We start from the raw sequence: 25,704 nt of genomic DNA on the forward strand, positions 1-25,704 counted from the left end.
AGAGCAGCTCCTGGGAGGCCATGCTCCTCGCTAACACAGGCATAACCTTTTCCTTCCAGGAGCACCAGCTGGGGAATCCCGGCTGAGCTCGAGACTGCGCAGGCGGCTGCTGCGCCCTCCTGCCTTGCTGGCCTTTGGTAGCTCCCCCGTGGTGTGTGTGTCTGCCTACATCCTGAGCTGGAGTGGGAGGGAGCTGTGTTCGTGTTGGTATCCAACCACAAACAAATCTGCTGTTGTTTTCCTAATGTATGGTGAGAGCAGCCTCTAGCAGCTTTTTCTTCCCTGGATAATTACTGCTCTGCTCTGCCACGGATTGCTAGCAGGAGCAGTGGAGTAGTGCCTCCGTTGCACTGCCCCGTGCGTCCTTTTGCCGGAGTTATTTGATTTGTTATTGCTTTAAGGCGTCAGTGCTCAACTGAAAAATCTAATCTGCAGTCTTAGAATGCCAGACAGCTGCAAAGTAGATTGCCTGAGTTGGATATGGTCCCTGAGATGCCAAACATGCTTTCTATAATGCCCCTTGCTATGCTACCGGCAGGTCCACTTGCACCTCTATTTCATTTCCTGCATTACTTTGAGGAGAAGAAAATATAGGGCTGGGTTGCAATCTACTTTTTTATCAAATGGAATTATGTTCCCAGCTGACCAGTGGTGCATGTGCAGCCACTGGAATTGGAGTGAAATATTTTGCCATTTGTGATCACTCAGGGGGAGGTCTGAAAAGCAAGTAGATGGATACTGCTGTGGGAGCGTCGGTGGACGAGGAAGGATTGGCCTGGCATGCTGAGCTCGAGCCTTCAGCTTGCCATCAGAGCTTACAGAGCAAAAGAAGCTCCTTCTGTGAATGTCCATCCCTGATGGATCTCATCTCAAAATGGCACTGCCTTGCATTTAGCTTGCCTCAGTGGCCCATTTGACTGTATAAGGACATAGCCATAACTTGCTGCATAAAGCTTTCTTGATCCCTATAAAAGTGAAATGGATTCATTGTGGAAAGTGACCTTTCCTGAAAACCTGGTTTATCCAGGACTGTCTGGGTGGTGCCGCAGACATGCTGGAGGAGTAGGAGTCAGGGCGGAGTTGTTTCCACCTAATTCTCCTGTAATTCTTGGGGTTTATCACACCATGCAAGCAGACGTGTCTTCCACTTTGGAACATAAAGCAGAGCTGGTTAGTAGAGCACTGCCTGTGCTTCCCATGCTAGCCTTCTCCATGTGATTTCCTTTTCTTGAATTAATTTTGTAGTGTAAAAGGCCTCTTTTTAGAGGGAGAAACATAATAAGAATGGGAACTGGAAAGGCAGGAGTGCCTCCATTTGCTAGCAAGATGTTGCAGGTGCGTGTGAGTCGGAGGGAGCCAGCACTGAGTCAGTGCCCCAGGCTCCTGATGACTCAGGTGGCAAAAGCCCAGGTTCTCTTCTCATGCCTGAATTGCAGCAAATTTCCTGTAACGAGGTTTTGCCTCTTGTAGTGACCATATAGGGAGTGCAGTGCCATCCTCTTCCTCCCATATGGGTTATGAGCAGCTTGGTTCACTGGGGATGCACTCAAGTGATGGTGGTGGCACTTCTCTTCCTGCCAAAACAGATGGAAAATTGATTTATCCTAGCACCCTCAACCCTACCTCTCCATTTTTTTTCGGATTTTTTGTTAAGATGAGACAAGTCACAGGAGTTGCAGCTGTCCGTTGAGCTTGATGAGATTCTTATGCAAATCTGGAGGCTGTGTTCTCCTGGCAGATCTGCTTGCATGTATTATCCACTACTTCATCGTATGGAGAAGGGATCTATTTTCTGAAACGTGGTTTATTTTTAGTCAAGACTTTCCCTGTCTAACTGGCAACAGTTCAGCATTTGCAGTGCAATTTGCAGAAGAAGCAATTTTGCCAAATACTCGGACTGGGGGAAGGGAGAGGAAATGTCATATTAGCTAGTGAAAAAGCTAAATGCTGACTTGAAGAATACCTTAAGACACTGTTGTGAGAGCATAAGGGTTGGGTAATGCAGATTGAGAACAGCATTGCATTTGCTGCAGTGGATAGTTCAGTCTGGCTTGCTCTTGTTTTTCATTGTGATGGCTGCCACAGAGGTTAACCAACAGTGGATGTGAACTGCTCTTCAGGGGCAGGTGGATGATGTAGCCAACCTCTTGGCCTTACCGTGAGCAATGAACTAGCAAAGTCACCTTAACTGCACTTGTGGGAAGTGTTGCATCCATGCAGTGTGTTGCACTGTCCTATTGCACCTGCATTTGGTGCCACTGGAGGCTCACTGAGGGTTGAGCTCTTTGATGGTATAGGAGTCATCATCCCCATGTTTGAGTACCCTTGTCAGATACCCTGAAATGAATAGGGTGGCACATGGGATGTCCTGGGGCAGAGTGGCAGCTGTCTCCTCCTCTCTTACCCAGCTACTGCTCCAGGGACAAACTCTCTTCATATGCCTCATTGCTTTCACCAACTGCTCCTAACCATTCTGGGTCTTGCACTGGCTTCTCTCATGACAGCTACCCTTCAGAGGTAGAGATATTTTCTTCTTATTTCTGTATCTCCCCTGATGTTTCCATCACTCATTTTTACCATTAGCTGTTAGTGCTGCAAGGACCAGACATCTGAGACTGACACCAGAGAGCGGATGACTGTGTTCAAAGCCTTTGGTACTTACTCCTCTGAAAAAATGAGAGTTTATTCCACATGTGGGCATGTAAATATTTGTTTGCTGCTGCAGGTTAACTCCTGCAGTTTGCTTTATATTTCTTCTTCTTTCCCCCCTCCCATAGCAGACAATTGCACAAGAGCTTTGTCATGGTTCCATTAAGAAAACAAAGAGAAATTGTTCCATTTTAATTTTCTGCTGAATGTTTGGAAACCAGAAGAAAGAGGGCAAGTAGCACTAGGAATTTAGGTGTATTCTGCATTTGGTCCAAGTGGGTATATGTTACCTGCAGGTAATGGAGCTGTATCTTTGTGAAAGAATTGGCGGTGAAGCAAAATTTTAAGTGCTGTGTCGGTCATTGGGGTAGAAGCACCATGAGAATCAAGGTAGGAGCACCCATCAACTGGCTAGAGCAGTAATCTTCCCAAGGGAATTAATCTAATTTAACCTGATAAAAGAATCTATGCAGTGGGGGAAGTCTCTGCTGTTTCCTGATAAGCTTCCTGAGAAGACTAGGGAAAAATAAGTGCCAAAACGACACTCTTCTCTCCAAGGGGGAGGGGGCATATGTTTTCCAAAGACTTGTTAGTATCTCCTGTTGAAAAAACACCTGTATCAACTGGCAAATCAGGATTGTTGTAGCTATTCAAATTTCCCTAGTTCCTGGGGACTTTCTAGTTACAAAGCTATTTGCAAATCCAATGTACATGTGGAATGCAGAAGATCTCGTGTCTCCCAGTGTTGCTGCAGTGCTTGGCCCCACACTTGCCATACATCTGATGGCCTGTGGATATAGACACTTAATAAGTTTGAAGCTTTTCCTTAGGGAAAGTTTGTGGGTGGTTGGTTTTTGTGGGATTTTTTTCCTTTTTTTTCCCCTCACATTGCTAATTATTTCAGGGGAACTCCTATCTTATTTGTGTTTTCTTTCCAAAAGTAGTTCTTTTGATGTCTGTCTCTTGCCCTCAAAGGCTGGAAGAACACTGATACGTTAGGAAAGCCAGTCTCTGCTTTAAATGGCCTTAAGCATGTGAATATTCAGCTCAATTTCCTTTTACAGTGGCTTGCTACAAAATGAGAAGGAATGTCAGGGCATCTCTGGGTCAGCCTTTCTTCTGACCCTCGGGTGAAAGCAAGGAGGATTTCACTCCAGCAGCTGAGTGCTTGAAGGAGGAAGTGTCTACCTCGAGCTTTGAGTACTCTGGTAGGAAAACATTTTTTCTATCAGTGAATTTTTGCTGATGTCGTTGAACTATGCTTAAACTATGTGGGCTTATATTGTAATCTGCTGGTAAAGATACTGTGAAAATATCTGTCTGGGTTGGACCAAAGGTATATGTAAAGTGCTGATTTCCAAATGAATACCCTGTCTCCAGTGGTGTTAGAGGAGCTGCTCTGGAAGGAGCTGGATGGAGGCTGAGCAGCCTAATTCAGCGTTCTATCTGCTCTAGTTTGACATCGTGCCTTGCAAATGTGCTGGGTTTTTGAGCAGGCTGAGAGCTGTGCTTGGCTGGCAGCCTCCAGCCGCAGGTACTCAGGCAGGTGAGGAGTCTGTGGCTGAGTGCTGAAACCCAGATGTGCATGTGAGGTTGCAGCAGTGGAAATTCTGGCAGTCTGTGGGTTACATGCAGCAGAGAACAGAGCTGACTTCTGCAAGGGTCAGATCGCAGTTTTTGAACTCTTTGTTTGGTGCAGGTGAGCAGTTGCAGCAGGCAGGTCTGACCCGTGGGCATTCTGCAGTTGGTGCTTACCCAGTGAGGTGTGACAGTGCCAATGCCAGCGTCTCTCAGTGTGGTCTCACACACAGAGGTTTTCTCATGCAGCCCTTGTGGAGGGTCAGTGTTTGGTGACTGTCTGAATTGCTACTTATCCCTGGGGGTGGTTCTGTTCTGCTTTGCCCTGTAATTACTTGCCATGCATTGTGTGCTTCCCAGCAGCTTTCACTGCAGTTTTTAAGACGGAAGATAAGGAACAGTGGACAGATGGACATCTGTGAGGGCTGCTCGTAGTGGGCAGGGGGAATGATTTTAGCCCTGGTACTTGCATGAAGCATACTCTCCAGGCAGATCCCACTGTGACTCTTGATGAAGTTTCTTTTTTCTTGGCTGGCTTGTTGGAAAACCCTTTTCACTCCCAGTTTTGTTTGGAAAGAGAAACACCCACACAGATGGCTGCTCTTCAGTTGTCATTTCTGTTGGGATTTTTTTATATTCCTTTTTGCATTACCCTCAGGTGAAACCCAGGCTTACCAGAAAAACATATAGGAGAATTAGAAAGAAATGAAACAGTAAGGATATTCTGCTTTGTCTCTCTAAGCTGGGAATGCAGTGGACTATCTCATGTTTTATCAGTTCACAAGAGATTGTGTGGCATTTTCTTTTTGGCTGAGTCTCCATGTAGTCCACTTGTTTGTTTTCCTCGGAGAAAAGATACAGCTTTCATTAAGAGTGGTTTTGGCTATGTTTTGATCCCTGTTGAGACTGTCTGAGTGGTGCCACTTTTTCCAGACAAGTGCCAGTGCTCTGCTTTGGAGTCCTGCTGATCTCATCTGATAAGGGTTGGGTTTTTTTCCTCCTAAGGAGCTCTTGGAATTGCTAGATTGATAAATAATAAGTGTTTATAGGTCTTTGAGGTATTGTAACAGAGGGGAAGGGAAGGAGAACAATCACATTGCTGGGAGACGTGGGTTCGGTGTGCTCATCCTTATTGAATGTTCTGGTTTCTTGCTTGGACCCTTTGCTGGGATCCAGGATGCTGTGGATGGTGCAGTCCATAAAACCAGAGTGGTCTTGCATTGCTCCTGGCCTTTCAGTGGTAGAGAACAAGCAGAGTGAATTCACAGCTGGCTGGTATGCAGCTGTGGTTGGACTTCATGTGCCTTGGAGGCTCCCATACCAGGCTGCCAGGGTACAGGAGGATGAGGCTGAGAAAGAAGGTGCAAATGGGAACCTGAAATGGCAAAGGTTTCTGGTGGGTATCTATAATTGTGGCCTGTTGTCTATTTCTTTATTTATTTATGTAACCCATTTCTTTGTTTATTTATCTAACCCTGAGAAATTGCTGTGGCAGGGCCTGCAGTGGGCTTTAGGCGAGCTGGGAAAATACCAGCACAAGGAGGTGGCTAGTACTTCCAGGTGTATTATTCCTGAAATAGGCATTAAAAAAAAAAATCTAGGATAGCTGTTTTTGGGGCTTCAGTGGTCATGCTTTGAGTAGAAATAAGACTGTCTAAAGGCTTCCTGAGGAGGGCAGGGACTTGCATATGCATAGCACGTGATGGGGCTGATAGTGCTGCCATCAGACCCCGTGTGTTTCCAAACCTCCATGTTGCATGGTGATGACCACACCAAGGAGAAGCTCAGTCCCCCAGGGATTTAGCAGGTTGCATCTAAATCAAAGAGGATTTTTTAAAGGATCCACAATCCATCCTTCATTCCTTGTTTTCTGCCCTGGTTCAGTGCAGGCAGTCCAGGCGTGGCATCTGGGCATGTCCCACATCCAGGTGGAAACCATGGGAGCATCAGGATGGGGAGCACTGGGGGCTGCATCCCTGTGTGGTGCCAGTGCTGGCAGCTGCCCAAACCCCTGCACCAGTTTTCTAGATTAAACTGGGTAAAAAACAAGCTTATGAGAGCTGGGATAAATGGCTTGACTATGGTGATTTTCTTTTTGGTTTTTATTTCCTAGTGTGCAACTGTTATAATTCTTCAGTGTTACTTTTATCATTCTTGATTTCTGAAAGTATGTTTTCCTTTTTTATTCTTTTCCTGAGGGTTTTGGGCAGTGATTTCCAAAGCTATTGTGGTGTGCACTTCCCCTTCTCTCCCAGAAGCAGAATTAATTTTTGAATGAATAGCTCAGCATTGTTCACATTGTCTTCCACTTTTATAGGCTTTTTTTTTCATCTCCTTTGACTTTGACTAAAACAGTCTCCTAAATGCTTCTGGAGTCTTGTGGGTCACATTGCAGAAAATATTTTTTTCCTGTTAGAAAAGGCCTTATATTCAAAGCTCCAGGCAGGAAAGCTGCCTTTGTAGCACTTACATTTGAGTTTATGAAAGTGTGATTCTTGTGTAGCTTTTGCTTGGTTTTGGCTGGGTTTCAGTTAAGATTGTGCTAAGTTCACCTTTAAGCAGGATTTCATAACCTTGACAGAGTTGACTTTCGTTGAAACATTTCTAGTGACATAATAAACCCTTTCTACACAGCATCCCACGTGTTAAATTTGTTCTACTCTTCCAGACCAATGAGTAGAAGCTCCCCCAATTCCCTCCAGAAATAACAGGTTATTAATAGGATCTGTATGCATATGTGTTTACCAGGCTTGGCATAGCTTTGCACCAAAGCATCCCTTTACCTGCACTGAACTCAGAACTGAACCCTGTGGTCAGCATGGTGTACATCTGCAAACCTCCCTTGGTTTGTTCAGAGCATGATCCTCTGTCTGTGCAAAGACTTAAGTTTGCTTCCCTAATTTAAAATAAGCTTCAATAATGAATTTCTCAGTAATTTTTTTTTTTAAGTTAAGTATTTTTTGTGTGAGATATGGTGGTTTTTTTGGGTTTTCCCCTTCCCTTTGAGCACTGAACAGGGTTGTAAGGCTTGGGGTTACGTGAGCCCAAATACTTGTGGCATTGCAGTGGCATCTCCTAGGATGTGTCTGACTTCTTCCCCTCTCTGCAATGATCACTGATCTTGTCAAGGGGGAACTCCTGGCCTGTTGGGTACTGGGAGTCTGCTGATCCTTGAGTGGGAGGACTGTGATGAGCAAACTGCTCAGGGACAGGATGTGAGCCACCACAGCAAGTCACTGAGATCTTCTCAACCACCAGCTCATTACGTTGATGCTGAGGAGATAGGTTTCCTAAGTGTTAACCTGAACACACGATCCCGGTACTTGTTGCAACTGACCAGCTAAGTTGAATGGGCTCTAACAAACAACATGATCCTTGGCTCTTGTGCTTTTTAGGACAGGGAAAAAAAAAGTAAAACCAAAACTGGTGGAGGCAGAGAATGGGGCGCATGTAGAGATTAATAACCTTTTCTCAAGTCCTTTTTCTCTTTTATCCTTCGAATAAGCATTTTTTCCCCCAGTGTAACAACAGAATTTTGCAATAAAATCCACATGTGAGAAAACAGTGGTGCATCTTCTAGTCAAAACAACCTCGATGTCATCTGTCTATTTAAATGGCCATAGAGAAGTGTTTGAATTAAGCAACTAGTAGTGGAACGAATTAGTTTCTCCCCTTTCATGATGTAGTGATGATGCTGTTAGAGAAACCACAAGAGAGAAACATTTCTCAAAGCATCTCTTCTGAGTTCATGTGTATAAACTGCAAACTCAAGTATTTTTAATCACAGTTAAAATGGTTTTGTTTTTTTTATTGGGGAGACGCTTTTTCTCAGTTAGGTTTTGTGGCAGGCAGCCAGGTGTGCTTGCTGCTGGTGATGGGTTGGTCTCAGAGCAGAGGAGCTTGTGTCCTCCTGTCTCAGTTGCTGTCCTCTTTTCAAGTTGTGCCTTGCTGTATCAGCCCCTCTGAGAAGCTTGGTGATAGGTGTGGAAGGACATTAATTTTTTTTTCTTCAAAACTGTGCGGTGTTTGCCTATATTGACCTGAAGTAATACTCCAAGCATGGTGATGACTTTTATTTCCATAGGAAAAGACAGACTTTCTTTCCTTCTTTAGTCTAAGCAGCTGTTTTTTTGACTTTTTTCAAAGTCGATGCCAGCCAAAAATATTGGTGTTCAGCCTTTATGAGTTTCAGGCTTTATGAGTAGATTAAATATTGGTTTCAGGCTTTATGAGTAGGTTAAATGAAGGAGTATTTTATTGAAGGACCTAACCCTGGCACTGCAGCGTCCCTTAGGCAGGTGTAGGCATAGTAAGGTAAGAAGTTGATTATGCTTATCCTTGAAAAAACTTGTTAGAAGTCAATTTAAAAAATGTAATTTTCAGAAGGACTAGTATTTGATAGTTGTTTGAATATTATTTCTGAGTGAAAATGCCATTTCCTTCTCTTTCTGCCACCAAAATTGCAGATTCCCTTCAAGCCTCCAAGGCGAGATAATCAGTAGTCATCTCCATGCTGCAGAGGTTTCTCTCTTTGTCTGTTTTTGCCTGGTGTATTTACAATCCTCCTGGTAGGTTGTATTTAAATTAGTTTATCCTCTACCTCAGTTATGAAGCTCTCTTGTATATATATTTAGCGTTAGTGTTGAGAGAGAGCATTTCTGTAAGCAACCAAGGCTATTGGTACGTTAATTGTGGAAAAAGAAAATTGAAAAGGGGAAACAAAATCCATGGTCTATACATCTTGCTTGAGCTTTCTAGCCTTAGAAATTTGGCAGGCATGTTGTGAAAGAGACTCCTGCTTTCCTGATGGAAACACTTTGAATTAAACTTTCTTTGAGTTGAAGGACTTTGTGCGTCTGGTATGGAAAAGCCTGCAAGTGTACCCAGCTCACCGTGTCTCTGGAAAAACCAGCTGCTATGTCTGCTTGAGTGTTTGTCCTGGGGATCTGCCCAAAAATCTGGGTTTTTCCATCGCTTGAGCAGAGTATCAGGCTTGGCACACTTTGTCGTGCAATGTAATACTGATAGATTTGGCAGCTGGCACACCTTTCAAAGAGCCTATTATTATAAAGTTGCCATAACTCATTAATTATGCTGTTGAGGTAATGATAGTGGTGTACTAGTATAGCTGAAACAGTTCCTATAAAACCAAGGACCACTTTGCTTCTGTTCTACCAATTTGGCTTGCTGCAGAGGTACAAGGTACCTTCTCCCTCATCACTGGTATCTGTGATAAAGTAATTCCCTGCTATCCCTATTAAGGTTGCAAAAACCACAAGGATGATACATGAAAAAACAGACTGGGTGTTAATAAATTAGAAGCTAGATCATGAAATCATAGAGTGGTTTGGATTGGACATCATCTAGTCCAACTCTTCTGCTGTGGGCAAGGACACCTTCCATAAGACCAGGTATACGATGCCTAATGCTTTCTTAATAGCTGCAGTTGCACATGTGAGAATATGATTTATTTATTGATAACACCCTGCAAAGTGTATACAGTGTGAATTTTTACCTGCATAAAACCTTACTTGTAGGCATAACTATTCATATTTATACTTAACTATTAGTATATCTAATGAAGGATTGTGCTGCATATTGGACTGAACTTGAGAAGTCACAGTGGTTTTGCTTTCTGAGTACTTAATAAAGCTGCATTGATCTGCAAATTGAGCAATCACCTCATTTTTGGTGGAAATGTGACCCTAACCAAGAGAAGTCTTTGGATTCATTTTCATTGCGTACTGTTTTCTTTCCAAATCTAGAATTACAGTTTATGAAAGTAGCAGGGAGACAGAAGCTTATTGAATGTTCTTGAGAGGATTTTTGGACACCCTTCACAGCAAAGAGGCAAGGAGCTGTCAGCCTTCTCCGTTTGGTAAGCTTGTCCCCGGTGTGCTCAGTCTACAGCACAGATGCTGGAGGGCACCAGCTCAGTGCGTGCTCTGCAAGCTCTGCACTAAAACGCTCTGCTGGTTTGAGGTAAATGTAATTGCTCTGTCTTTTTCCTGGAGGCTGAGCTATTCGCCTTCCCTGGAAACCAAGAGAAAAAACCCCAGCTCTTATTAGTAGATCAAAAAAGAGCAATCTAGCAGCTCGCCTAATGCACAGGTCATGCCACAGCCTGGAGCTGGGCTTTTTGTTAAGAGCAACTCAAATAAGAAAAGTAAGCAAACCTCCGAACAAAACAGAAACCAAAACTAACAAAGGAAGCATCTGTTATTCAGATGAACTGATATAGGTGAGGGAGGAAAAAACAGTCATCAGAGACTTCCAAAGGCTTGCTGCTTTGGCCAGAAATCTGCAGCTTGGAGATGGCAGGCATTTTATAGTCTCATGATGATGATGCAGGTGTTTCTATGGTGCAATCCTAGGCAAAAGCAGGCTGGGGCATGAGAAGTGACAGACAATGCTGAGCTAGGATGCAGGAAGACCAAGACTCAGGTCTTACTCTGTTTAGAAGAGTTGAGGTGCATGTCTACAGGCCAGCTCTGTTTCTGCTCTCCACTGTGTTTTTGATGCAATGAGAAGTACCATTGGGAGAGAGGAAACCTCATCCAGCACTGGCCTACATTTGAAGCTGGCATGCTGAAACAGAGTGTTGCACTGGTGCGTGGCAGCACTGAGGGACTTGCTTTGCTGCTCTGCACGAGCATCTCTCCATGGTGGCATGGTAGGAGCCCTGGTTTGTGGGACACCTAGCTTCGGGCTGAGGTGGGTTGGTTTGTTTACAAGTCTGACACAAGGCAGAGATGCTCAGGAGGACTATTTGTTCTGGTTACTCTCCTAGTTGCCAGAAGCCCGACTGATTTGAGGTGGGAGAAGAAATAAGAGGAAGCGTTGTTTTAGCTGGATGCCAAATATAAAGAGCGAGTACGATATGCCCACAGGCTGCATCGTCGGCACGTAAACCTAGTGAACAGGAGAGAGGGCAGACTGCTTGTATGGACAGTGCTGTCAGCTCTCATTTTCTCACAGCTGGGGGATCATGAATGCACAGACCCCATTGATGGGATGTCCTGGTGTTAACCTTCTCAGTGGAGGGATTTGTTGGCCCTGAAAAATAGCGTGTTTCTGTGTGTATCTTTGCAATAGCAAAGGGTTTCACACCTCTTTGCTGAGTGGTCCCTGCCAGCCCCAGAGCTGGCCAGTGCCATGACACTTATCTGCACCTCTTTGTGGAGCAAGAGATGCCTGGCCCACAGTTTTTAATAGCGATCATCACTCTCATTATTGCTGTTTGCAGTGTCCATAGAGCTCAGACTTTAATTTAATCAGCAACTGGTGAGAACATCCTCATAAAATTTTTGTAACCTATTATTTTAGTACCTTAAAAGTCTTGTACTCAGAAGTGAGTAACCTCGAGTGAGAGTACGTCAAACACTTGAAGCAGCTGCCTAGAATAGGAAGCATGGGAGGATCATGAAGAAACAGGAGCATTTTGTCAGCCTGGCTGGAAAAAAGCTACAGCAGAGAGAAATACTTCCTTTTATGTGATGCAGTTTCTGACATCAAAGCAGAATGCTGACAAGCTGCCGTGGCTGAGAAGACAAGTTGTATGATCTGCATAAAGTCCTTATGATTTCCTGTCTGAAGGCAGAAGTGGCTAAAAACCTTCAGAAGAAAGGACCTCCGTCAGATTATGTTGCTGCTAATTTGTTCTGGAGGGTTGGTTGCCACAGGGAGAAGGATTATTGAGATCTCTGCTCTGTGTTACCTGGTGCAGGGGAGATAGAAATGTCCTCTGTGTGAACTATTAACCTGCTGCCTGGACCTTGCCTGCTGCATTCATGCATCTTCTGACAGAGCAACCTTAAAGTGGAGTGGATCAGCTTCCTCCCTGCCATGAACCTTTCTGCTGTTAATGAGAGATGTTTTTTGTGTTGGAGGAAAAACACAGCCACCTGGCAGGTTTGTTTGTGCCAGGTTTTGACTTGGATACTTAGTGGAAGAGATGAACAGCTTGAAAACAGTGCCCTGGTCTTTTTAATGATCAAGGACAAGTGCAGGAGTCAAGTGGCTTAAAACTCGCTCTGTTCAGCAGGATGCCACAGCACCGCCTTTCTATTCCTTTTATGTGTACTGGTTTTCACAGCCTTCCAGTGTCATCCACCAGTTAATGGCTTTAGAAGTGTTTGCTGTGTGTGGGAACGCTGTGGTGTAGAGAGCTGATTCTGGTGTGTCTTCCTGGAAGTTTGTCCTGTCTGGTGACGCAAGAGTTTTGTAAGTATGATCTGCTTGTTGCAACATCTAAGATTGCAGTGGTTGGTGTGGCAGGGATGTCCAAGCAGCTGGAGATGCCTCTTGCCTTCAGATTTCCTATGTAAAGCTTGTGGCCCATTAATGATGAGAGCAAATGCCTTTTGTAATGTGCAGATGGTTGTAGATGATGGATAAATTTTGTGCCACTGACTGGGGATCTCAGTCCTGGAGTTTGAGCTGCCTTTTGGTTGATGAAGGGTTGCTGCACTTGTTCTTGTCTTTTAGAACACTTGCAGTTTCTGTTTCACAGTGACACACTGTGGAAAAGACAGGACTGTCTGTGTCTCACTGCTTGGGGCTCTGCACCAGACAGAACAGTGTTTCCCTCTGAATCCTTTGCTCAGGAAAGAGCAGGTGGTGGTTATTCTCTGCAAAGACAGTTGGAAGTATCTGTGATCCCTTCTTGGTCTGCTCGTATTTCAGAGCCCTGGTAGAGATGGTCTCTCTTTAAGATGCCTGGTCAAAGGACTTAAATGCTGGACCCAGACCTCTCCCAGCTTTGCTGTATTGCCCACGTGTGGTAGCTCGAGAGCAGAGGACCTGTCACGCTGGCTTCAGCCAAGGTCCAACTCAGCCAGTATCCACTCCCCTTGGGACAACCAGAATGGATCCTTGGGGATGGAGAATGGATTTAACAGTTGCAACAGTCTTGTTTTCCTGCAGTTTGCAGATACTTTCCATAACTCGCTCTGAGTAGCAGAACATGCCACAGCACAATTGTGGGTCACTTGGAAGGAGCATTTCCTCCTTCTGGTTGACTTTTTTCATCTTCTGTCTCATGGTCTTTCTCTGTGCTCCTAACATGGTTTGCATGACAGCAGGGGCTCCTGTTTTCTTTCTTGCCTTGGTACATAATTCTTTTTTTTGTGATGCCCACAGCTTAATATTTCATGACAATATACCCTCTGCCTTGACCGTGCTCCTCTGGAGTCGGCGTGTAGGCAAATGCTTTGTGGATGCTTTGAAGAGGGTTAGAACTGACCTTCTAGTTGCAGGGAAAATAGAGTAATGGCACACTTACTTGAAAAAAGCATCATTGTGTTGACTTTCTTCCTGGAAGAGTTGTTGAACATGCCAAAGAGAAGGAATTTAGAAACATGCCCATGTGACCCAACATCTATTACTCAGCAGGCATTTTTGTCACACATCTTGCATTTAGTCTCTTACTGAAACATTAGGCAATTCATCAGTGTTTCCATTTTGTAACTGGACACCCCTTTGCACTGTCTTTCCAGCCAAAACCAAAGTGAGAGCAGTGTTTGCTAATGACATGATGTCAGCAATTCATCTAGAGGAGTACAGAAGTTGGCTGCTCTCTCCATTTAGTCACTTAGTTTGAAGTACCGAAAGCCACAAATGAATTCGTTTCAGTTTTCCCCAAGTGCTGTGATAAGAAAATGACCAGCCCTGTTTCCTCAGATTTTCCAGAATTGATGTCCATATGCATAAAAAAAATCCAACACATCTAAAGCCCAACTCAAGTGTTCCTATACAAGAGCACTACTGCTTGACATGGCTTGATGGAAATAATGGTGCATCCAGTGAATTGGTTGTCATGTTCCACAATAGATAGTACACTTTATAGCAGCCTTATTTCCTGTGGTGTGTCCGGAGGACAGGTGTGTGTTGGCTGTGGGTTTTTCTGATCTCCCCTCAGCAAAGATTTTTATTTGACTGTCTATGGAGTTCTGCTTTGTGCATATAGAGGTATTGCTTGGTATGGACTATGGAGGCAAAGGGGAAGCTTTGCCAGTTACCATGATTGGTGAGGGCTCTTGCTCGAGGTGACTGATGAAGGGAGCAGGCTAAAGTTAAGTCTACAGATCTCTACTTCTGTGCCAAACCTTGTGTTGTCTCAGTGCTCGTCTGCGTTAAGAGGACTGGAGATCCATCAACACCAATAGAGTAAAAACTGTGTGCTGACTCATTTTGGTGAAACTTTTCCTATGTATCTTGGTTTTTCTTTCCAATGGGATTTCCTTAAAACTCACTCTCCATTTTCTGGTGGTTGGTGCTAGATCAGATTGAGAAGGGCCTTTGTCCATGGCAAGGGCTCCCACACACTAAGATGGCTAATTGATGATGGCTCTGAGCAGAGGAAATTGCCTGCCTGACTGAGTGCTGATAGTTTGGTGGGACATTTCCTCTCCTCCTGCTTTTTGGGTTGTCCTGCAATACCTGTCATAGTTTCCTGTGAGACTTATATCTGCCATGCATGTGGGATTTTTTCTTCACCTGGGACCAGAATGTGTCTGGTGTTTCTTTAGGAATAGCAGGAGCAAAACCAGGCAGCTGTCATTTGCTCTCTAAAAATCATTTTGTTGCTGTTTTCTGCTATACAGCTCTGCAGACTTCTGTCTCTTGTTCCAAGTGCAATTAGCTTTCTTTGGTCATTTGTGTTCCTGAAGAAACTCATGGCAACACAACAGCAAAATTCTGCTGTTTAGGTTGAGGTGTGCTATGCACTTGTCCTTCCCCCAGAGGGGTGGCAGATGTTATGCATTAACCAAGGTGACTTGCCACAGTGTAGTTGGCATTTGTGGTCCTGGGAGCTAAACTTCTGTGGATCTTGGTGTGCCCATGTGTCCTTCCCGCTGTGAGATGAAACTCGGCACAGTCTGGCTTTGCAAAGCAGAGTGAAATGCTGCTGGAGAACTTACTCCTGAAGCTCTGCCTTCCTGCTGGAGCAGATCCTGTGAAGTGCCAGCCTCTGATGATCTAAAGCCAAGGGGCTGCTGTCCCCCAAGGTGCATGGTGCAGGGGATGGAGAAGCCTTGTGGCAGGCTGGGAGCAGGGAGCATCTGTGGTTGTGTGAGCACGTTATGTACCCGTGCACCAGAGAGTGTCTGTCAAGGCTTGGGTTTACAAACAGTGGAGCTCATTAGTTAGAGCAGCCGGATGATGTGGCAGAAGGCCCAGGTTTGGGTAAGCTTTTAGGCATCTGCTCAGAGGAGGAGGCAATGTTGAAACATTCATAAACTTGACTGTGAGCAGACTCTTCCCAGTTGCCTTGTCCGTGGTGGAGATGAAGGAGCGCAGCCAGGAGCTGCTATACGCATCCCAAGAGAGGTGGTAGGGAGCATCATGCTCCAGAGTTAATTCTCTTCATTAATTCCCATAATAAATTTCTGCCTTCAAAAGCCTAAATGAGCAGAGGCCAGATAGAGCAATACAAAAAGTGGCAGCTTTTCCCATTTTTTTTTCGCATCCTGTAAGGTTCATATGGAGGAGAGTGCTCTTAGAGTCTCAGGAAAAATAGCAACAAAACAATACTAAATGCTGACTATAAAACCCCCACTTTTTTCTTGCACATGTCACAGTGCAGAAATGGGGGCATCTCATGCAAACCCCTTGTTATTTTAGCTTTTATTCCTTGCTGTTTACCTAAGTTTAATACTCTTTTTTATATTTTCCACTTATATTTAGAAGTGAGGGCACAGTAGTTCAGCCTCTGAACACCTTCAGTCCTTGCATGTCTCACAAGATGGCCAGCAGGTGTGCTGGTACCTGGTTTTATGGCTTCATGTCCCACACGAGCTCGGAGCTCATCTGGTTGTGAGCATTTCCCCTAACTGTTGTTGTCTTGTTTTCATTTGTAAGCTTTCTCCTCTTTTCCTCATGAAGAGTTACACAGTGGATGATGTCAGGAGCAGAGTCAGGAATTCAAGGAGAACTGCTGAGCTTGTCCTCACTTGACTCGCTCATGTCTCTCACCCTGACAGCCCATGTTAGCGAAGATGACAGCGTGTTAGCCGGAAAAAATAAATTTGCTGCTACTTGAGGAATTGGCTAATTGTTACATGCCTCAGTTTCCCTGTTTAAGAATCTGGTTTTAAGTCTTTAAAGCTGCCTGTCTTCTCCCAAGCTTGCACCTCTTTCAAACAGGCAAGAATTTTGTTAAAAGTCCTCTGCAGCAATGCTGTCGTGAATCCAATGCTGCTTCCTGCAGACAGGCTCCAAGTGTCTTTCTACGCATCACTGGGAGAATGGCCTGCATAACAGAATAGGACTCTAAATTTTCTTGATTTTTCCTTTTTTTTTTCTTTTTTTTTTTTTTTTGAGGTTCTGTCACAGATTTGGAAAAAAGTCTGGTAAAATTGTGTATAAGGGATAGTGAAACAGTTAAGTCATGTTAGAGTTGTTAGAATTTCTGCTGCTGATGCATGTGTTTGGTTTCTTTTCTAAAGAATGGTTTTCTTTTTAAAAATACACATAATGGACCTTCCATTTTAGACAAATATCCCTTTTTTCGATGGTGGGGTTTTTTCCCAGTTAATGTCTCTTTTAGTGGGAGCTGCCATACTCTTTCCATCTGATCTCTGTGCCCTCACCTCTGAGTGTTTCCTTTTCAGGAAGGAGATGGATGCTGGTGCCAGCAGACAAACTTCAAAAGCTTCAAATGCAGGGAAGTGTCACAGTTCTGAGGCATTAGGAATGAGAAAAAAACCCCAAACAAAACAAAACCCCCCAAAAAACCCCAATACCAAACCCCCTTAAACTTTTACTGCCTTGCAAAGATGACAGGAAAACTTGCTTCTTGGTTCCTCTACTCCTTGTCATGCTAAAGTACTGAAACTGAATAATCCTGTCATCCCCTAAAAAGAACTTGAGATATTTAGGAGCGCTCAATAATTTTAAAAGAAAATAGGATGTTTTACCTGTTGAATGCTACAGTTATGCTGTCAGACTCGGTGACTTCAAATGGGACTTTGGGTGCTGCTTAGCTGCAGGACACAGATGATGGCTCCTTTCCTCCATATGCCATCCTATTGCTGGTGTTTTTCACACTACAGGTCCAAGTGGTACCCAGTAGTTGTGTTCACCCCCATCCCCAGGACCCAGCTCCAGACATCCTCGTGAAGCTGAGTTTGAATTAGGTGATGTTTTTCTGTCCCAAGCCTCCTAAGAGCCTATTGAGAGGCAAGGGGAATGGTGTTTTTTTTCCCAAGAGCGGCTGAATGCAATGCCCTAGTTACCATGGTTTTTTAAATGGAGTACTTCAGAGGATGCACAAAAGCATCTTTAGTACTTGCAGTACAAGGAGAATGAAAGGACCTAGATTATGTCAGCACTGCAGAGGAGGCTTAAGTGAGTGTCATTCATTCATTGTTAGGAGATGACCCAATTTGGATTGTATTTACGGAGTGGGAGTGGAGAATGGACCTGTTTCAGATTACTTTTGAGCCTTAAATGTACTTACAGGCTTTGTGTAGGGATTGCATTGGCTCCCGCTGGGTAAACAGAGCCTTTTGGAGGGTGTTGCCCATGTACTGCCTGAGTGATACATCCTGCCCTTCCTGGCTAGACGTGTGCTGCCAGAACGGGTTGATTCATGCCACAGTCTCTCCACATGGCAGTGTATTGGATGGGGGAAAAATGAGTTGTCAGACAGAACTTGCCCAGCTATTTTTTATTTATTTTATTGCATTTTCTTGCAAGGCCTTTAAAGCCTCCTGTTACTATATAATTGCAGACTGGTTCCAGCCAAGCAGATCCTTAGCTGAAGGCTGTGACCCTGCAAAGGGCTGATGAAGGTAATAGGTTGTGCAGCCTTCACACAGTGAGATGATTCTCTTTTTGTTTTTTCCTCCTCATCCTTTCTGTAAAACAGTGGATGGTCTGTTTAAAACAACACTTGTGTCATGGTCTGCTGCCTCCTTCTTTTCACCTGGCTGTGTTGGCAATGTCTGCATCTCCTTCTGGAAGGCTGCTTCCTATCTTTTCAATGATTTTGGTCCTGCTGAGAGGAATACATGATCTGCAGATCCCATGAAGGATGTAATTTCTCAGATTTTCTTTTTTTTCCTTGCAAGGGTTCCTGAAGCCATCACATCAAGCTCAACCCTGAGATAATATAAACTGCTTTGAGAAGTGTCCATAGCAGAAGCTTCTGTGGGCTTAAACCCATCTGCAGATTTGTGAGGGCAAAGTAAGCTGACAAATGTGAAAAACTCGTAAGGAACAGGAGCTAGGAAGAGCACAGCCTTTCCAGCAAACACTATTTTCTGGTTCAGATGGTCCTTGTATGAAGAGCAGTGGAAACTTGGCTGTCCTTGTAAAGTCATTAACAGCATTCTCATTCATTTCAGTGGAGCCTGGGTTGCAATCCTCAGCTAACCAATGCTTTAAGCCCATGCCTCTTCCTCTGGAGAGACTCATCCACCTTGCATCCTCCACAGGATGCTTTTAAAAGGAGCCCCTTGTCACTGAAGAGGTGGAGAAAGGCATCCATCCCTTCCCGTAGCTGTCCCAGCAAGCTACAGTCTGGTGAGCTCCAAGGGAGCTGTATCCCAGCTCTCATGGTATACAGCAGGATGCTCGCTGGAACACTCGCTGGAGGAGGAGAGGGCTGCAAGCACTTGAGGAGACTGTCTGGATTTGCTCCTTTGAAGATACCATCAGCTGCAAAGCCTGGATGCATCCAAGCACAAGTGCATCCAAGTCCAGGCTGTGCTGGCACCACCTGACAACTTAAGGGAAGCTGTTGTTCTGTCAACATCTGCATCCAATGCTTTTAGGTTTACAGAGAACCTGCTGGCTGGGAAAGCTTCTCTGTTGAGGGAAAAAGTACTAAAATTATGTTAAATGCAGGTGTAGTGCACTGCTGGAGGTGAGGGTGTGTGGATGGTCTCACAGGTCAAGGTCCCAGGGGTCTGCCAGCACAGCACACCAAGGTCAGAGCAGCACCAAGTTGCCTGCAGCAACTACAGAGTGTGTAGGGGCAAACTGGCATTTCCTCCTTTTCCTGGCTTCCTCAGAAGTACAGATGGCAGGTTTTGATAACTAAAGGCTTCATAGAGAGGTCTGTCTGGCATGGGAGATGTGAATCTGAGTTCAGGATTGGATGAGTCCCTTTTCTGATGTAGGAGCTTTAGGCTGGTTATTCTATTCAGTTTTATTTTCCTTCCCGTTTCTTTATTTTTTTTTAATCAAATTTCATACTATTGGTCCAAGTAAATTATAATGAAAATTGAGTAATTTTTCCTACCTCTTACACTGCCACTGGTGTGTGTACTTAGTAGTTTAATGAAAAATGAGGCAAGGCAGAACTCATTTTGCTCTCATATGGCCAAGCTGGCTCTGCATGCCTTAGCAGTAAGATGGGATAGTAATCGGGTGTGATGTTGTGGTCTTTAGGGGAAGACCACAGGAAGCACATTGTATTCCTTTGAACAGGATGGAGCCTTTCACATGATTTTTTTTTTTTTTAAATAATTCTGTAATCTTGATCTGTTATCTAATAGCAGGAAGACTCCCTAGACTTGAAAACATATTTCATCTGCTCAGGGAGCAAAAGACTCCATCTTTGTCTGTCTGGAGAGCCCTGGCTTTGCCTGTGGTGCCTTTTTTGGCAGATGCTTGGGGGTTGCCATGCCCAGTGCCATGCATTGAGTCACCTTTAACTTGCATTAGGGCTGGAAGGTTTTTCCTCTGTTGCTGTTGGCTTGCCTCCGAGGTATGTTGTGGGCTGTGCAGTGCTTGCTTGCATGGACCTCCCCTGAACTCCCTCCACTGTGTCTCTCATACCTGAGAAGTTGCTGCAGAGCAGCTTCCCACTGCTGCTTCCCACTTGGTGAAATGTCCATAGGGCAGTCTGTTGTTCATTGGTCCTGACTGAAAAGCTGACTCCTTCCAGAATTCACTGGGATTTCAGAGGAATTATAAAATACCTTTAATGTCAGTGGCTTTGTATCAGGAGGATTGATTACTACTTTTTCCTTCATCCTGCTCACTTTTCTCTTAGACTTCTTAGGCATGTGCAGATTATAATTTAATTTCCTCTTGAATTTAACAACTTTAAAAGGACTAAAATCAGCTGCTGGTTGGAATTGTGATTGGAGATGCGGAAACTTTCACGCCTTTCTCTTCTACAGCAGATAATGCTTCAAGTGCAAAGGAGAAGGGGTGGTTGTGGGGGGGGGGGGCCTGTCCTGTAAAGCAGTCCACTGCATGTCTGCAGCCAGAGTCGTTTCAAGCCCTATGGAGTAACGTTTGGGATACCCTTTTAATCTCACATATAACCCTTTAGCTTTTAAAGAGCACAACTGAGCCTGCTTCATTATCTTGCCAAGTTTGAGTTGCACGTGCTGTGGTCCACAAGCCCAGAGAGTGGCTTTTCTGCCACTGCCCTTATCCCTGGTGCTTGTAACCTGGTTTCAGTGCAACACCCCTGTCTACTTTCTCCTAATAATTTCATGCACCCCTTCACACTAATTTGTATGGGTTAGAAACCCTACGGAGTTAATTTTCTACTTGCTGGAGAGATGTAGTCCTAAATTAACTGAGGCAAGACAGACAGGACTCTGACAGCCCTGCCAGTTTTTCATATGCCGGCAGCGCATCAAGGGTAGAAACAAGTCTGGTGGCTTGCCAGGATGAGGTTATTAGTGTATTGCCACAGGGTGGCAAGATTCAGGGGACACAGCCTTAGAAAGTTGGGCTGTAGTACTTAAGGTGTCCACAAAACAGGTAACACGTGTGCTCCGCTCTTTTCAGAGGTTGTGGGGTGGTGCAGCCACACAAGGACCTGCTACATGGAAGGGAGAGCCTGTGGATTGACTCTGACCAGCCACACAGAAATGGGACGTCCTTGAGCATCCCTTAAGCGTTTCTGGGCGCGGAAGTCCAGGCAGCCTGGAGCTGGCTTGCTCATCACCTGGCTCAGCTCCTCACTGTTGCATCCTGAAACTCTGGGGGAGCTTGAGCTCTTTTCTTGGAGGTTCTTGAAAGAAAAAGGGCAAAGTGCTACAAACCACAACAGCTTCCACTCTAAAAATACCATAAAAGGCTGTGTCCTTAGAAGCTGGGCATAGGAGCAGTTCCCACCCACATTACAGCAGCATGAGTCACCAGGCTATTGCAACTGCTTTCCATGTGGATGCCCGGCTAAAGATGCACCGAGGAACAGAGGGAGGGAGGAACGGGAACTGCTCTGTAGTGCTGTGGAAGCGGTGAAGAGTTACAAAGAAGAGGATGACATGCAGGCACACGTGAAACTTGACCTTTGCTTTCCTTTTGTCAGGTTTTTGGTTGATTGTTTGGGGTTTCTTTGTTTGTTTTTTGGAACTTGCAGCAAATGCTGTTTGCTGATGATTTGAGCCTAAGGCATTTGCAGCCAAGAGTCTTCTGAATACGCAGAAACCCCAGTTTGCTTTTAGGAATCACAGTAATTGCCACATTAATAATATGAAGCTGGAAAACCCCTCTGACGTGGAAGTACGTTTTATTTACTCTCTTTAAGCAAAGTTTTTCTCTCTCTATCCTCCTCGTTTTCATCTTCTCTCTCATACCTGGAGCAGAAATGGGCTGTGTGTTCTTGTGACAGATGGTATAAAAGCACATCTGCCTTGCGCTGCTTGCTGCTCTTACCCTGCTTTTTATCCAACAAGCAGGTATTAGGGAGTAAATTAGGGTTTGTTTAGGTTCCTTTCCTGAGACTCCACCCACCTGCCCAGGCCCCAGCAAGGCTACGGTTATTGTTTTCCCTTTTCCTTCCCTTCTACTTGACGTCTTGGCTATCGGGCTTTACCGGAATAACTTTGTCAGTGAGAAATTCTATAAAAAGCTTCCTTTATTTAGACACCGACCCAGTAATGACATCATGTGGACACGTCTTCCAAGTTCCACCAGGCTGAGCGGACGGAGGGAGGCGGTGGCTGTGAAGCTGAGCCCTGCCTCTTTCCCAGTACACCCCTGTGGTTCTGCTCAGTGGATGTCCTTCGAAATTACTCCAGACCCCCCAGCACACTTCTGCATCTCCTTTAGGAAACTTTTTGGTGGTATAATATGGTGTGGTGGTCTGGTTGTCTTCCTGCTCATCCCTTTCAGGTTAGTCCTCTGAAGTGCTTTTTGGTGGGTACTCACCCTGACTTCTCAGGGCAGTAGAAGGCTTGCACACTCAGTCACTTCGATGCCACTAAGTTTTGCATCAGGCCAGTTTCAAATAACTTTGACAGGAAAGCAGGTGGACTAAAGGTGCGAATGCCTACATGGACAGGCACAAAGAAGTGGGAGTGGGCATGTATGAGATGTACTGCTTATTTTATGGTGGAGGGAAGGGGGCAACAGGGCAAGAGGTGGCCACCTGGGCAAGGTTTCTGTACCTTCTGGAGAAGATATTCTTGGAGAAGTTATGTGGATTTCATCTACATCTTTGGAGGAAAAGGCGTGCTGTGGTGTGCTGAGCTTCCCCTTGTACATGCTTAGTTTGTTAAAATGTTGTCACAGGCATTTCCTTACCTACCTGCAGTAATTCCTGGGTGTTTTTCTATATGATCAATTGACCAGAGCTTATTTAATCAATGGAAAGGTACAAAAGTCTCTGCTGGGGGGCATTTAATTGACCTTCCTTAATTCTGCTCATACTGCTGTTGAAGGAAGCCATAAGGTTGCTGTACATCATGGCTATTGCCCTTTAGAGCTGGGAGTTTTTGGGCAGCACACTAACCACTTCTGTCTGTATATAACACAGATTTTCCAGTCATACCTAGTTTCTGGGTCAGATGAGAGGCATTTTCCAGCCCTGTGCTGATTACTTGCTCTGTACTGCTGCTCTCTTTGTTGATGTTTTCTCCTTCCCACACTCACCACCTCTGTACTCTGAAGTATTAAAAAACCAAAAATAAATCCATATTGCACAAATACTTTGCAACTTGGTATGTGTGGCCAAAATACTTTGTTCTCTTTAGAAAGTTATTTTGCAAAGTTAGGTGGTGATAGAAGAAAATACGGATTTGCAGGTGCCAGTTTCTGACAGTATCTTGCCTTGAGGTAGCACAGAAAAGTGGGATCTTTGAGGAAGCAAACAAGGTCTTTTCCTGAGGTCTCTTGCTGTGTTCCCTGGCAAAAAAATCCAGTGTTCAAAATATAACCTTAATTAAAAAACAAACAAATATGTTTTTACCATTGGGAAGTGACATCTGATAATGTTTTCTCTAAAGAAGGGGTGTGGGGATTGGGTATTTTTAGCTGCAGCTATTCTCAAGTTGTTTTCTGACCTTCTGCTAATAATACATTTCTTTAACACTTTCTTTAGAGTTTTGGTAGTTCCAGAAGATTTTCCAGAGAAAGATAGGGGGAGAAGAAGAAGGAGAAGAGGAGAAGCAGTAGAACTATTGAAATCTGTTTTCTGTTCGATTTTGGTGCCTAAAAGGGTGCAGTGTTGGAGTTGGGTGCATCTTGTGAGAGACCTTTCCCAGGTGAGAGGGAAAAGCTTCAGCTTTTCCTCTGACCTGTGGGCAGCTGTGAGATTGACACTGCCTGCTTCTTGAAAGCAGTTGAAAACAACATCAAAAAAGTGAATTGGGACAAGATTTTGTAGTTGAAAGGGGAAAGCTTGGACAGAGGAATGATGTGCTGATGGAGAGGCTGTAGTCCAGGAATCTCATGGGAGGGCAGGTGTAAGGAATGGCAGTTTAAATTTCAGGTCTTTGTGGTTTGGGCTGTGGCTGACTGTCTGGGAGCTCTTGGGATTTACCTGCAGATGTTGTCCCTGAGATAAGAGAGCCAATAAATTTCCGTGTAAAACCTGCAGGTCATCATGAGTCCACAGTCTGCTGGGCTTCTCCTGGCCTGTTGTTGATAGACTGAAAAGCCAGCACAGATCCTGAGAGTCAAAGAAGCTGGTCCTGGGCTTTTGTGAACATCAAAGAGGCTGTGAAAAAGCTTCTCAAAGAGAGGTGGTATGAAAAGGAGGAGAGGAGTAGTGTTTTCAGGATGGGTTGCTGATGCTGTCTATCTCTTGGTGGAGATGATCTGGCTTTCCAGAGTGAACAGCACAGTTAGGTGTTTCCCCGAGCTTGCCTCTGATGGCACTGTGGAAGGAAAACAATTAAGCTGAGTGTAAATAATAAGGACACGTGATGTGAGGGCAAGTGAGCAGGAGTAAGATGGGCAAGAGGTGTCTGCACTGCATCTGTGGTGTGCTGCTCCATCACAGTGGGCATCAGGGAAGTTGAACCCGGTGGTGGGGCTGGAGAGGTGTTTGGCTTAGGCTGAGCCTGGGAAAGGGACAAGGAAGGTGTTTTAAGTCGTTGTTTACTTGTTTCTATTTATTTTATTTTTCAAAATCCAGATCAGTTGTCAGTGGTTTCTGCTAATTGTCAATAAATGAAATGAAATTAAGGAAAGAGTCCCTGAACTGAGGCTGTTTTGCTTTCCAGCAAATCCTTTCATGCTGTGGTGCCTTTCTAATGACCACAGGCACTGTCAGAAGTGACAGACCGACCTATTGAAGGTGTTGACACTGCATGTGGTCACTGGTTCAACCCTGAGTAAAAAAAAAAAAACAAACAGGATTGCAGCTCCCCAAAAAACTGAACCCACATCCTGCAGCCGCTGGCTGTGGATGGTGGGCTTGTGGGGGTGTTTGCAAACCCCACGCTGCTCCAGGGCCGGGCAGGACTTGCCCCAGTAAAGGGGATTTTGCTTGAAAGGGGTTGGTTATGGATCATTCAACATTAGAAACTTGCTGAAGTGGCTTTATGCCAAAGTGATGGCCAGAGTTAAAACCTGAGCTTTCTGAATGAGACCTCCTGGGATCTTACATCAGGAAAGAGTGGAAGGCTGGTGCTGAGCTCCTGCAGGAGCCTGTTGTCCATGACTCTACGTTTTCCCTTGTGTTTATTTTGGGGCATAAAGTGGTTATCTGGGTAATGCTTTCGTTGCAGGGAATCCCTGCATGTATATGAAAGCTGTTTGGGCTTAGCAATGTCTGTCATGGTCAGATTTCAGTCAGGAGTCTGCAAGATATCAGCTTGGGGTACCATAGTTGAACGTTTCATATCTTGAATAATACTTAAACTTTTGGTGCCCTTCTTAGATGTAGGACCTGACATTTGATACTCTGGCTGCTTAAAAAAAGACTAAATTAAAAATAAAAGGTGACTAAGTATTGCTTTTTTTGGTAAGCTTGGCACCCTGTTTCCATCTGACACTTGTGTTTAATTCTTTATCATCACTCACTTAGCAGAAATGCCATAGGCTTAATGCCTGGTGTGAGAGTGTTTCCCTTGGTTGCTGAGTAAAGGAACAACATCAGCAAGAGTGGAAGCTTCGTTTGGGTGATTTGGGGATGAAACATGGTGATAAGAGATCTGGCAGGAAGGAAGTGCAGCGTGTGGTGAGAAGGGCAGATTCTCAGAGTGTCGTACTTGGAGTATAATACAACAGATACTCAGGGGGGACAGAGTATCTTCTGGAGATGGTTTGCAGCTG

The 25,704-nt window shown here is 44.7% G+C and overlaps 1 protein-coding gene across 6 annotated transcripts in view; it reads left to right on the plus strand.

The window, feature by feature from the left end:
* Positions 1-25,704, plus strand: part of LOC126651108 (USP6 N-terminal-like protein) — a 77,905-nt gene that overhangs the window by 13,614 nt on the left and 38,587 nt on the right. For 2 of the 6 annotated variants that reach the window (XM_050336660.1, XM_050336663.1), the window contains exon 3: positions 3,714-3,857. The exons of 2 other annotated variants lie outside the window; for them this stretch is intronic. The gene's annotated coding sequence lies outside the window, so the exon portion shown is untranslated. Of the gene's footprint in view, positions 1-2,987; positions 3,040-3,713; positions 3,858-20,985; positions 22,318-25,704 lie in introns of those variants that run through there. 2 more of the 6 variants (XM_050336662.1, XM_050336664.1) reach the window with 2 other exon arrangements.

Source organism: Myiozetetes cayanensis, unplaced genomic scaffold, assembly GCF_022539395.1.
Source record: "Myiozetetes cayanensis isolate MyiCay16 unplaced genomic scaffold, myiCay2020 scf6-25, whole genome shotgun sequence".
NCBI classification, from domain to species: Eukaryota; Metazoa; Chordata; class Aves; order Passeriformes; family Tyrannidae; genus Myiozetetes; species Myiozetetes cayanensis.